This window comes from Amia ocellicauda, chromosome 1, assembly GCF_036373705.1.
Source record: "Amia ocellicauda isolate fAmiCal2 chromosome 1, fAmiCal2.hap1, whole genome shotgun sequence".
Classification (NCBI taxonomy): domain Eukaryota; kingdom Metazoa; phylum Chordata; class Actinopteri; order Amiiformes; family Amiidae; genus Amia; species Amia ocellicauda.
In genome coordinates, this window is record NC_089850.1 from 47,891,548 (window position 1) to 47,905,300 (window position 13,753).

The following is a 13,753-nucleotide window of genomic DNA, read 5'->3' on the forward strand; positions in this document are numbered from 1 at the left end:
TATTTATTTTCTTTTAATAGTCAGCGACATATATATTCTTAAAGTATATATCCATTATTCTTTTACTATTTACAATGGTGCTCAGAGGAAGGCAAATCAATGATCTCATTACAGAGTATAACCCTTATTGTCACACCCTCGTCACGTTGTATACATATATATGACAGCACTGAAATTATAATCTGAACTGGCAATTTACTGGACTGCATCTTTGCCTCTTTCTGCATGTAAACAATGCAAATATGCCTTAAAACCTGAATGAATGATCTCACATACGCCATCATTATTTCAGTTGACACACATTTGCATTCGATTTTCTCATGTAAAAAATGCAAAATGTATTTAACTCATGAGTTATATGTAATGACTAAACTTTGATACACAGTCTTGATTAAGTAATAATGTTTTGTTCCCCATGTTCACAAGATGAAGCACGAATAGATGAAACCTGCAGATGGAAACAAACTTCAATATAAAACCATAAAAAGATTACTGTTTCCAATTTAGAAATACTCTTCTAACAAACAAACAAACACAAATACATTTTCGCTTTTGAGTGAAAAGTACGTGAAATATAGCGTTATTATTATAATGATAAATCCATATGTTTGAATCAGAATATAAACGAGCAGAGCCGCAGTCGTGTTTTAAGCCCAATCAGGTGTGTACTCGTCTGTTATTTTGAGTGTCATGATGCTTGTGCCACATTTAAAAGAATAAGATTGCTTTACCACTAGTCGTGAGTCAAACTAGTCTCCATCTTAAAATACTACTTTCATGGCAGTTTTGGCTGTTGCCTTATTGAGAAGTAAATAAAAAATCACGTTCATTACAAATGTTAGATTACTGCGCAGGGGGTCAATTATTTTATTTGTGGATCACCCAGTTATACATGTTATTATTATTATTATTATTATTATTATTATTATTATTATTATTATTATTATTATTATTATTATTATTACAATTGCATTTCATTAAGAAAATGGGATACACTTTGTGATTATATTTTTTTCTAAATTAAAATCTAAATAGTCTGAATGCTTTTCTTTCTAATTTGCATTTAGGACCTGTAGATTCTAATTTTGGAATTAAATCAGTTCAACTCCTGAAATCCTGTCTGTGGATCATCTGTGCTTTGTAAACCGAAACTAACGAGGCTATCCAAAGATGAAGCCAATGTGGACTTGAAGATCATTCTTTCATTATCACTGGTATCATTGAAAAAACAGACGCTTTTCCTCCCTTTCTGTGTCCTACACGTTACTGTAATGTTGATGTAAGTCTGCACACATAGCCTACAATACGGAATGGATTCGTGATTGACATTAAATCCGATAACAGTTGTTCTCCTCTATAGATAAAAGTAGTCTTACTTATAAATAGAAACATTTATATTGCTAAATTAATATTGGAATTACTCGTAATTGATAGCATAATAGTTTAAGGATGAAGGATTAAGGTTACAGGCAGACGTTTTCTAATTTGAGCTGTCCAAGGTGCTGAACTCCATCTGTATAAATAGATATCAATCTCATATTAACAACCAATTAACAAAATATGTTTAATAAACGCAGCCATTTGCGCTAGGCTGTAACTCTGAATAATTTACATTAAGGGAGAAATAAATGGCAAAGCTGCAATACATTTTAACGATACGATTTTGTGTGGATATGCAAAACACACTGTTAATAATCTTGGATCAGCACTATGCACGCCCCTAAGGTCATAAGCACCCTGCAAGCCACAGGGGTCACTGCTGTGTCACTATCCAAAGGAAATCTGGACAGTCTTGAATCAACCCAAGACATTTCCAGTGATCAATTCCATGAAGATTTCTGTATCCAGTCCTTTGTGGGGGGAGGAGATGCACCCAGGTGTGTGACTGAATCCAGGAATAGAGAGGGGCTAGATGCTGTTAATATGCAACTCATATTTCCTCCTAAAGCCAATATTAACAGATATGAGACAGCAACTGTGTCTCTATATAATTTTGCATTATAGCTAAGCTTTCAAAATTAAAGATTTCATTTAGCATTCTTATCTCTTGCACCACATTGTATGGACACCACTGAAAATCTAAAATGTCTTAGTTTTTTCATATAACACATCACCACAATATTTTCAGTAGATTCACCTTTTTTCTTTCTTTTTTAAAGTCACTATCATGGAGTCAGGAGATATGATAGCTTTTAACAGTATGCAAATTGCTGTGTGATCACTTGTTTTGCCTATATCTATACCTAAGTAATCTATGCTATATACAATTATGTTTTTATACTGTATGTGTCTAAGGTAGAGAAGAAATCAAGTTATATGTTTCTCTGTCCTTCATTTCTCTAGTGTTCAAATTGATTTTTCCTGTAATGAGTTGTAAAAGGCCAAAGATGATGTGCTTTATGAGTCCTATTGTCATTGTCAAGGTCTTCCAATTTATAAGGGACAACAAGGAACAAGGAACTCTTTAACTGTCCCAACTAGACAATTGATTCTCACTATATTGATTATGTTGACAGCTGGGAATCATATTGCAAATCATATTGTTTCAATTAAAGTAGTCTTTGTGTTTACTGACTAGTGATTTTTGTGTTTACTGGCTAGTGATTGGAGCTATAAAGAGATGTAAATTATCATGTTAAGAAGTACAGATCAAGCTAATCAAAATAGGTGAGGAAAGTGAAAACATAAGTTAAATTATATCTCTTTTTATTTCATTAATTGTTTTCACAAACAGGTTAGTCCTTCCACATCTGCTGGAAGATCACATTGCCATTTGCAATAACTCTCACTTTCTGCTCTGACAGCTTAGAAACAATGGAAGGTTTAGACAGTGTAATGTGACATGGTTTCTATTTCTATTTAAGAAAGAAATCTCAGAGTGTTAACACCCAGCTAATATAAACTAACCAATTGAAACAACTGCACATTCAACAGCTCTAATGGAGAAGGAAGTGACTTTGAAAGAAAGGGCAACTCTTGGATCATTTTCATTTTCAGTATTTTCAACACATCATGCTTCCCAAGACTCCAGTTTAAACACAGGGTCTCCTGGCTTTATGCCGTCAACTGGCCAAAAGACCCTTGCCCTCAGCTTTCCATTTACAGTTAATCTACCTCTGCTTTCCCAGGGCTATTCTGAGAGGAGTGGGAGAAGATGAAAGGTGTACTGAACAAAGACATTGTCAGAACAAGTTTAAAGTAAGTCTGGAATGCAAACATGTGCTTTGATAAAGCAATGCAAAATTGCAGGAAACAGAGACAGACATTATTCGAAAAGTCACAACTCAATTTAAGTTTTTTATGCTTAATGCATCAATTATAAATTCACAAATGCATGGTTATATGCTTGATCTGTATTTTCACAATCTGTACTTTCATATTATGCTTATATTCCATTTGAATGATATAAAAATACAGATGGAAACCTAAAACAAGGCATAAAGAGCATATTTATGAGATACAACCTTTTTCTTGGTGGAATATTTATCCTATATTTAGTAATCAAAGGGTAATCTCTAACTAAACTCTTCCATACAGTATAAGCACATATGAAAACCATAGCCTTTTTTATGTATGTATGTATGTGTGTATGTATGTATTCTAGGAATCATATTAACCTGCCAAATATTGTATGTTACATGACATCTCAAAGCATTTTGGTTTTCTTTTTATAAAAGTAAATGTATGGTTTTCACAATTTGATTAAATTGAACTAATGCAAGGAGTAACTACATTATTGAATCAATATCTAGAGAATATCCATTGACATTTAGCTGTTTTCAGAAAAGAAAAACAATCATAATTAAAGCTAATTAGGAACATATTTTTTCTCAGCCGTTCACACCAACTCCATTTTTTTCTGTCTGTCTTTAACAGTAACCTCTTACACAGCTTGCAATATGCGTTGAAGGCCAAGTGGAATTTACAACTGAGATTAGAATAGAGGCCTAGGTATGTGTTGTTTTCAGTGTTTGTTTGTTTGTTTGTCTCTCTCATTTGATACATATATCTTGTTTCATATTATTCATCTTGTGAAACAAATAGTATTGCCTAATTTTATGAGATTGTACTTGAATCGAAATGCAGTTCAAATTCCCTGTGTATCAATTAATGGCTTAATTAATTATTTAAAGACAATTTCAAATTCCCAATAAGACATTATTATTATTATTATTATTATTATTATTATTATTATTATTATTATTATTATTATTATTATTATATTATTATTATTATTTAGCAATTCTATATTTAGCAATACATTTAACCAATATGTCATTGTCATCTACATGTATGCTGATGCCTAGTATTATTATTATTGTTACAATTCTTCAAAATAATTGATTAAATAGCAGGAAATAATCTAATTAGATGGTCTGACATGACTGTGAACTACTGCACTTCAAGTGACCAGAGCAACTGTTTGGAAGCAGTGGGGTTCCAGTGTGAAATCTGAAACAGAGAATGTCTGTTTTAGGAGGGTTATTGTGTCACCTGTCTCAGCATTACAGAACACAGCACATGAAGAAACCATTATACAGCACTGAGGCACTGAAGGATTCACCAGGGAAAATGCTGGATGAAGGGTGGAGCACCACTGCTCATTTCTCATTTAAACACATTATCTTTGGTGTTTTATTAGCAAGGTTGGTTAATTGAAAAGGAGGATAGTTTCTCTTGATTTGAAAAAAACTCAAAATGTAAATAAAAGTAGCAGAAAGTGGCCTTGAAAATGGTTTGTAATTTGCGATTCAATGATAAAGTTTACATATGTTCTTGTGCAGAGTGTCATATGACTAACAAATAAACATGAGAACTTCAAAATGTAATGTTCAAAGGCTTTGAAAGCAGACCCCTGTCTCAATTTATATTGTTAAAAAAACAGTTGAAGGGTTATGCGAGAATATTATGTTATGAAATTATTAACTCAGTCATATTAATACTTATATTAGGCACATGCATTTGGAGCAAAGATAATTAGCTTTTTTCATATTTTAAGAAACAAGAAGAAACAAAGCATAATAGCTGTATCATATGAGTCTGACCTCTGCATCCAGTTGCACCCATCCCTAGGGAGTATGTAGTCTTAGGCCAGGGGCAGATGTCGCCTGAAGTAAGTGCCAGGAAAAGAAGAGCAGAATAACTATATACTCCCGCTATGTCAAATTCATTTCCTCACCATGAATGTATGACACACTGCCATAGTGTACTTTCAGCTCTTTTAGTTGTGACACCTGTTACTGGAATTAATATGTGATGATGTTATGGTCAAAGCTCTAGACCTTACCAGGATATCTAGAAATCTCAACACACTGAGACTTTGCTCTATATAATATAGATATTTACTGGCTATATAGATATATAGATATTTATTGGTGCTTTTGCAAAGGTTTACATAATATTTAAGTATTAATGTATATAATTACATAGCTTGCAGTCACAGGGGTGAAGTGCAAACATAAATGTATGCTCATTCACAGAAGAAATCATTATCCAGAATGTTTTATTTAAATGTGATACATTCTTGGATTTTATTAATCCTGACCTATAACTACTTGAATTCAGCAGACAAACAGGTCATAGTTTTGCTCTAAACATAAATTACACATGCCATGTTGATCATGAAAGGACAACAATAAAGAATTAAAAAAATATGGAAAAAGTCAATAATCGTCATTTTAAATATATATTTTATAATGCATTGTTATGGGGTTCCCATCTAGGATAAGATTTTCAAACCAAGTTCTGATAAAAGCTGTAATTTTGGGAATATAGGAATTACTTAAAATGTGAATTAAGGAGGGCAGTTAATAGATTGTATTTCCACACCTGCATGTAAGGAGAAATTATGCTAAAGGTATCAAGGTATCAAGGTATAAAGGTAAAGGTAAAAATATTTTTTTCTCTTACCCCCAGTTATCCATACCATCTATACAAATGCAGTCGGGACAACAAGAGGTCTCATCTGAGCAGAATGTGGAACACTAACAGTCAGAGCAGCCCTGAGTAAATTCTTCAGATGTATTAACCCTGTGCTGAATGTGTTCAGCAATGCCCAGTGCTGTCCCCTCTACATGTTTGACAGTTATCAATGAAATAACACACCAAGGTGAATCACATCAAAATGTTTCTAAGCAATCACAATTTTGTTGTGCCAAGTTGGCAGAGTTTTTTCAAGTTGTAAATGTGTGATGTTGGTTCTCTGGAGATTCACTCTCCTTATTGGTTTGATGTATCACCTGATCAAGTGATCCCTGCTTGTGTGATATAATGGGTGAAGCATGGTGTGTCTTGGTGTGTCAATGATGAAAAGATGGGGGGTGGGGGTGAGTAAGTGAGGAGGAAGACATTAGCACTGCATTTTCACAGGGGCAAGAAATTCCATCTGGCTCAAATGTGTTTTGGCTGGCTGCCCAGCTCCTTGTCAAACACATGACTGTCACTCTGCCTCCTATTTCTGCCATGGACCTGGATCCCACAAGCATGAGCGAAGCCATTAGTAGTTAAAATTAGGATGGCCAAGTTGTAACAACACATGCTTATTGCCAACAAAGGCTAGATGTATCATAGATGTAGGAGTGGCAGGTTTCAATGTCACGGTCATGTGCAATTCATCAGTTCAGGCTCCTGTTATTCAGATGGAAAATCTTCATATGGTTAGCTGTTTAAATGGTGATTTCTGCTAAAAGGATTGGATGCTCTAGGTTCTAGGTATAGTATTAACTTGGGAAGACTGAATGATCTTAGAGTCAGATTAATTATTTCCAAACACTTAGAAACATTAAGCCCATTCAGTGTGTCAATACTCATACAGTGAGGGAAAAAAGTATTTGATCCCCTGCTGATTTTGTACGTTTGCCCACTGACAAAGAAATGATCAGTCTATAATTTTAATGGTAGGTGTATTTTAACAGTGAGAGACAGAATAACAACAAATAAATCCAGAAAAACGCATTTCAAAAAAGTTATAAATTGATTTGCATGTTAATCACTGTATGCTCAGTGCCAAGCTTTGAAGGTGATTCTCAAAAATATAGGTGAGTAAAATACTATACTACTTACATTTAACAACATCGTAATATTTACTGGAAATACAGCTCAATAATGCAGATTTCATTGATTGTGCAGGCATTCACCAATGTATGACTTCCTTATGAATCATATTGCAAGTTGGTTATAAACAGAATATACCATCGAAATTTCTTGCTGGAGGCGGGGCATCATTCAGCTGGCAGGGAGCTGATTGGCTGGTGCTGAAACAGTGCTAGCAGTTTAACTGGCTGGTTTTGAAGCAGTGTATTGGTATCCTTTTAAAATGCCCGCCAGATCTGGAAGCTGATTTGCTGTTGGCACACAATTGTTTTCTAAATTGCAATCAATCCAAATAGCTAAAAAATAAATAACAATGTGCACAATTGGTCTTTAATGTCTGTGAACTGAGGGAAACCTTGGCTCAGGATGTTTCCAAAAAAATTTCAACATGTTTTGTTAGGAATATGTTAAGATATTTTGACACTTTTGTTTTGTATCTTAAATTGTAAAGCCCACAATCTCCCCTTTTACAATTTAATTACTTCAATTATGCCTACATGATAGGAAGCAAGGCTGAAGACCAGTTTACTGTAAATTCATATCGAGAGCCTATCCTTGTCCAGTACATTTCATAAAGCACTTTTGGAAAACCATTGCACCTAAGCAGATTCAATTCAGGTGATTTCTGTACAACCACATGTGACTTATCTATGGTTATTATAGACTTGAGAGTTGAATTGACATCAGTGAATTCATTTTTGCATGACTTATCTTCCAAAATCAGTTCTAGAACACTACCAGGATCTCGAGTGGTTTAGATCACATTTAGCTTATTGTGATATCCTTGTTCAACAAGGTAAAGCACCAAGAGTCATCTAGAAACCTAATTGGAGATCAATCAGAAAATGAAACACAGTGTTTGTTTTCACATCAGCTGCTGTCAAACCTTTCAAAAATGATGCAGACTGGGTGATAATATGGACAGCACAGAAAATGCAAAAATATGAAAGACAGCTGCTGACAGCAAAATTAGATTAACTGAAAAACAAGTGTAAGGGACATTGTGGTTGAACTCACAGTGGACTCCTTTCATAACACTTTGCCGCTGGTGATGACAGAGCCAGCTGTCCTGCCTTTTTTTGCCCTTCTCTGTCTGCCATTAATTTTCCACAAAGGCCCACAGTGACAGCTCCCTCATAGTGACCATACTTGGAAACAAGGTGCATGATAGACATTGGAAGAATGACATACACAGCTTTGCCCCGGTGTGTTTTCCAGCTCCACCAAAAGAAGGATCATGATCTCTTGGCTTGTGGGCTTTAAATTAATTTGTTTTCCTGTCAAAAGATTTAGAAATATATTTCATATCACTTTGTTTATCACCTATTATTATTATTATTATTATTATTATTATTATTATTATTATTATTATTATTATTATAGTATAAACAAAGTGTGTAAATCCCACGTTCATATGTATTAAACAGTTTAGTTGCTTCAAGTTTTCTGACTTGAAGCTATAACAGTAGTTTGATCATACTTAACAAGAAAGAAGACAGTAATAATTTAGCTTAATACTAGAGGTTCCTTCAATCTCCAATTTAGCTCTTAATTTTGTAGCCAAATGTGTTACAGAGCAACCCACAGACAAGACTGATTTACCAGTATTGATCAGACATTCTCAAATCCACATTCCACATTCAAAGCATATTATGTCAGTGAATTATGGCTGTCGGTTTCTAAAATGACAATTAGATTAATATAAATAACTTCAACCAGCAGCCTTGGGTTCATTTACATTTATATATTTTTTTCTATAAATGACCAGAGGAGTCCTTTGGATCAATCAGAGCTCAGAGATGTCTGTAGAGGCCTTGCTGCCCTGACACTGCAGAGTTCAGACATTACTGAGGGGCAGCACTGGAACCAGGAGGGTACAGGACTCTGGTCACCCTTACCACTGATGGAACCTAGGTGGGTCAAAAGCAGAAACTGCTATACACATTGTGTCTTTACTTGGCAAAAGGCACAATTTACACCAGCAATCCTATACAAGGGGGATCATACTATAGTGCATGTATATATACTTATAATACTTACACTTGTTTCTCTGTGGCTCTTTAAAATGATAACAGCCAACTTCTTCAGGCTATAACCTTCTTTTTAAGGAATCTGAGTCTGAAAATAGCCACTGTACCCTTGAAGGAAATAGGATGGTCCAGTCAGCAATCCTCTTCAGTCTTAGGAAATGTGAATGTTCAACGCAGTAACAGTGAGACAGTCCATTTTAATTTCAGAGGTTAGTTTTTGGGTATAAACTGGGAGGGGTGGTGTTTACACTCTTATCACTACCAGAATGATGGAAGTGCAGTTGGAGCAAGGTAACAGAACCTGGGGCGTATGTATGTAAGAAATGTTACAGTCCTGTATGTAAAATGGCTCAAATAAGTATCAGAATATTGTAAATTTGTGGTTAATATGAATTTTCCATAAGTTAGTTAATAATAATAATAATAATAATAATAATAATAATAATAATAATAATAATAATAATAATAATAATAATAAATGTACTTCACTGTATTCCAGAATACATTGCTTTGAATGTTTGAATTTAGGGTAGCAAGAATGACCTCTGTGCATTTGCAACCACCAAATACATAGTCAATCCAGCCAGCTATCTAAACAACACCTGTGCAACATCATTGAATACATTATTTCAACAAGATATCTTTAAAATCACCTAAGCATGCCAATACTGAGGACTATTTGTTATTGCTTTTTATGTCTGAATGAAAAACAGCACTTTATTTACCAGTGTCTAAAACGTAAAACAAATCTTACAGTGCAAGTGAATTGCTGTCATGCATTGTAGGGCTGCTGTGATCTAGCCTGCGATCTTTCCTTAAGGAGTGCATATCACTCTAGTTCTGTTGGCTCTATGGACTCTGTAATTACCTCTAGCTATTTAAATTAGAAATGCTAATTAATGGTTTCTTTCATCACTCATAGAGCAAACCAGTAATTCCATCTATGTCTACCTAGGCCTCTGTTTATGATCTGAGTGTGCCAAGCATTCAGACTAAATGAAAATATACACTACACTAACCATGCGTGGCATCCCTCATAACAAGCTGCAGAAACTCTCTAAAGCATTGCTGCTATGTTGTGGGGAATCTTGAGAATCTTAAGCTTAAACCACCATGCCTTCAAGCCTTTAGCAGGACAGGGGAGTTATAGATATCATCTGTGTTGAACATTATAATAACACTTACATCTGTCCATTTTCCTGTATATAGATGACGGGCAAATATGATATTAATGTGGAAAGTGATTTTACTTTCTTACTTTTTCAATCACAGCAGTGCATTCACACCAGGAAGCAATGCATTCCTTTTGTTTCTATAATGAGAAAACATATTTATTGTAGTGTGTGTGTGTGGTCTCATTCCCACAGGATTAATCTTGCTTCTTTTTTTTTTTGTTCCGGTTAACTTCTCCCATATGACAGTAGAGCAAATCAGCCAATGGTCCTACACCTTTTTAATGACACAATGAACAAGGCTTGATGAAATATGTTACCAAGCCAAGGAATTTACTTCTTGCCATGTTTAGTGTAACAGCAATAAGATATCTTATTACTGTAACAAAAGGAATAGTCTCAGTCTACTGAGAGGTATCTTGGGAGATTCATGGTTTAGGCTTTATTAAATTAGATATTTATTAAGTTTATATGATGTGCTCATTTTCTGCATTGCACAAATTCCTGATTCCTTTTGTGTCTCAATAGAACTGCAAGTGGCCAGAGAATCAAAGTAATCCTGGGTGAAACGAAATTAGAAAGTAAAATAATATAATGATCCAAAATAATATACTACTACTACTAAAAAATATCATAATTATACATTTTATTCATGCATCACTGTTGGCACTAATCAATTCTAAATTGTCTGTGTATTTTATTCTTCCACCTTGTTGCTGATTAAATGTGCAAACTTATTTTCTTATTTATTTAATTCATTGTCAATCTTATTTCTGGTCAATGATCTTTTCTTTCATTAAAAAAATAGGATAAGCTAATATCACAATTTTTTTCAGTAAACCATCAGAGTATAGTCAAAATTACAACAGTGTTAAGTAACTGACAACATTTTAATGAATTATGATTTTAATGAATATAAATCAAAAACATCCAGACAATGCTCTGAAGCAATTTACAGACCACATGTAAATGCTCAGATAATAAAAAATAATAAATACATAAATGACTCGACTGTCCATATAACCTTCACTATTCCCATTTCAAACATATGAGTTAAACACATTTTGTTCACCAGCATGGTGGCAGGTCCATGTGCTGCTAAGTACAGACTATGGCAATTGGGATAATGTCAACAACTTAGACTGGCAGTCCCTGATGACTTCTGAATGACTGTACAGGAGCTGGGTGGACCTTCTAGGAGGAATGGCATCAGATTCTTCAGGCATAGCTAAAGCAGATCATTGGAGCCATGAATCACTACTGAAAAGCCTTCTCTAACAACCCTTAACTGGTGTTCTGTGAAACATGATTGTTACCCATTGTGAACACTTCAAAGCTACATAAACACACATGACAAATATTTTTAACCTCATATTATTTTCTCCTTTCTTCTTCGTTTATTGTTGGTTTCTGTGGCATAGTCACTGCACTACAGCCAGCCTAGTTATCACATTAATAACATTTCCACAACCTGTTCACTTCAATTCTATTCACCTGGATGGAAGGCAAGCATTTAGCCTTCATCCCCCAGAGATTAATTTTCTTCCTCTGGAGATGTTTTCTTTGTTCCTTGCCTAATGGTTCACATCTACTTGTACTTCATGTACACATTGTCTGTAATGTGGCAACTTTCCAAAGGGTGCTATAAATAATGACTGATTGATTGATTTTTGTTGCAAACATTCTAGTATTTGCATTAATCCAGATTGACCATTACCATGATTATGCAAATTGTTATGTGTTCACAGGTTTACAACAATAAACCTCATTGAAGTATTAGCAGAAGAATTCTATTTCTTTTTCAAAAATTTGGTCTATCTTTAGATGTATCTTGGAAGAATGCATGTCTTTCAATGTTTTATGTTGAATTAAAATTAATGGTAGACATGATACATATTTTTAATAGAAGATTTAAATACCTGAAAGTATAATGTATTCATAAGAATAGGTACATCAGCTGTTTTTAATTTAAAACGAATCTCTTAATACATCTGACCAAAACAAAATTGGGACAAATTGAAGGCTGGCTGGCCTGTGTGGTCTACCTCAGGAATATCCCAGCGTCTTACTAAATAGGTATTAATTACAACAATGAAACATGAAGGAAAAGGTTCTAGATCAACCTTAGTATGGATTTATTAGTACTAATTGAACACAATTTAAAAACCTAGTCTGTGCTGTCCCATACAGACTACAACCATCCCAAGTGCAAGATAAAAATTGCAATTTATCATGGTATTTAACTGCATAAATCAAATGTGTATTTTATTTTTAACTCCATAACTGTTGTTCTAGTACTATTTTCAGGGGGATAGGCAATATCTATAAATGAGGTGCTGGTTTTAAAAGACCTTGAGTGACAAAGCCACAACTACAGTCCTCAAAGAGAAAAAGCAATATCATAAAATTATGGTATATATGTATACTATGCCTTACATATGCATTTATTGTTATCAAACCTTGCTTGGAGAGATGAGTCTTTCAGAGTTTCAGATCATTATCCCAGTCCTTTTTATAGCTGGTGAGCTTTACAGCTCACGGGATGTCAGTTTAGTTCTGGGTTAAGTTATCAGAGTGGAATCTTGTGATTGGCCTGTTCTTGATTTGAAAAGTTGACACCCTTTGTTGTTGTCTGGTTTGCAGATCTTTTGGTTGGAGGAGGGGTTGAACTTTCAGGAATGTTGTAAATCTCTGCCCTGCACTTTGTTAACAACTGTTGTTTAACTGTGAATTGTTGGAGTGTAATTAATTCCTTTTCAGATTAAATCAAATAATGCATACGATTTGTTTATTATTATGTCTGTTATAGACATTTTGGAAAATTAATCCCAACCATTATTTAATGAATTATAGCTCCTTTGAATGTAAGTATATATATATATATAAAAAAACCACATCCTTTTCATATTTCTCTATCCACCTATTTATCGTGTCAAATTAAGACAGGTTGACAGGGTTCACGTGAAAGTCCACAGTCACACAATGATTTCAAAGGTGTTTGTCTGTCAGTTCTACTGCTAGTTATTTCACTGGTAAATCTGTGTAAGTCTGTACATTTCATGTCTGTCAATCAGAATATGATCAGCAATAATTTTGGGACCAGTCATTTGAACATTGCAATTAAATATTGCATATTTAAAACTGAATTTACTGTAGTATATATAAAGAGTTCCAAGGCTCATAGGAGACATGCAAAATGTATACTTTTAGATGACCGAAAGTACTCAGAGTTCTTGCGCTTTATGGATATTGTGTTTTCAATACCTTAACAGTTCAAGTTGCATACAAAATTAAGTTTAATATCTTCAAAAATATCTTAATTAAATATTTTTTCCATTACTAAAAAACAAGCAGATCCTTAACCTGGGCACTACACAGTCTACAAGCACTACAAGCAGATATTTTTGCTCTCTTCTAAATGTCAGGTTTCCTAAATTGGCTCTCCTGAAATAAGCATAT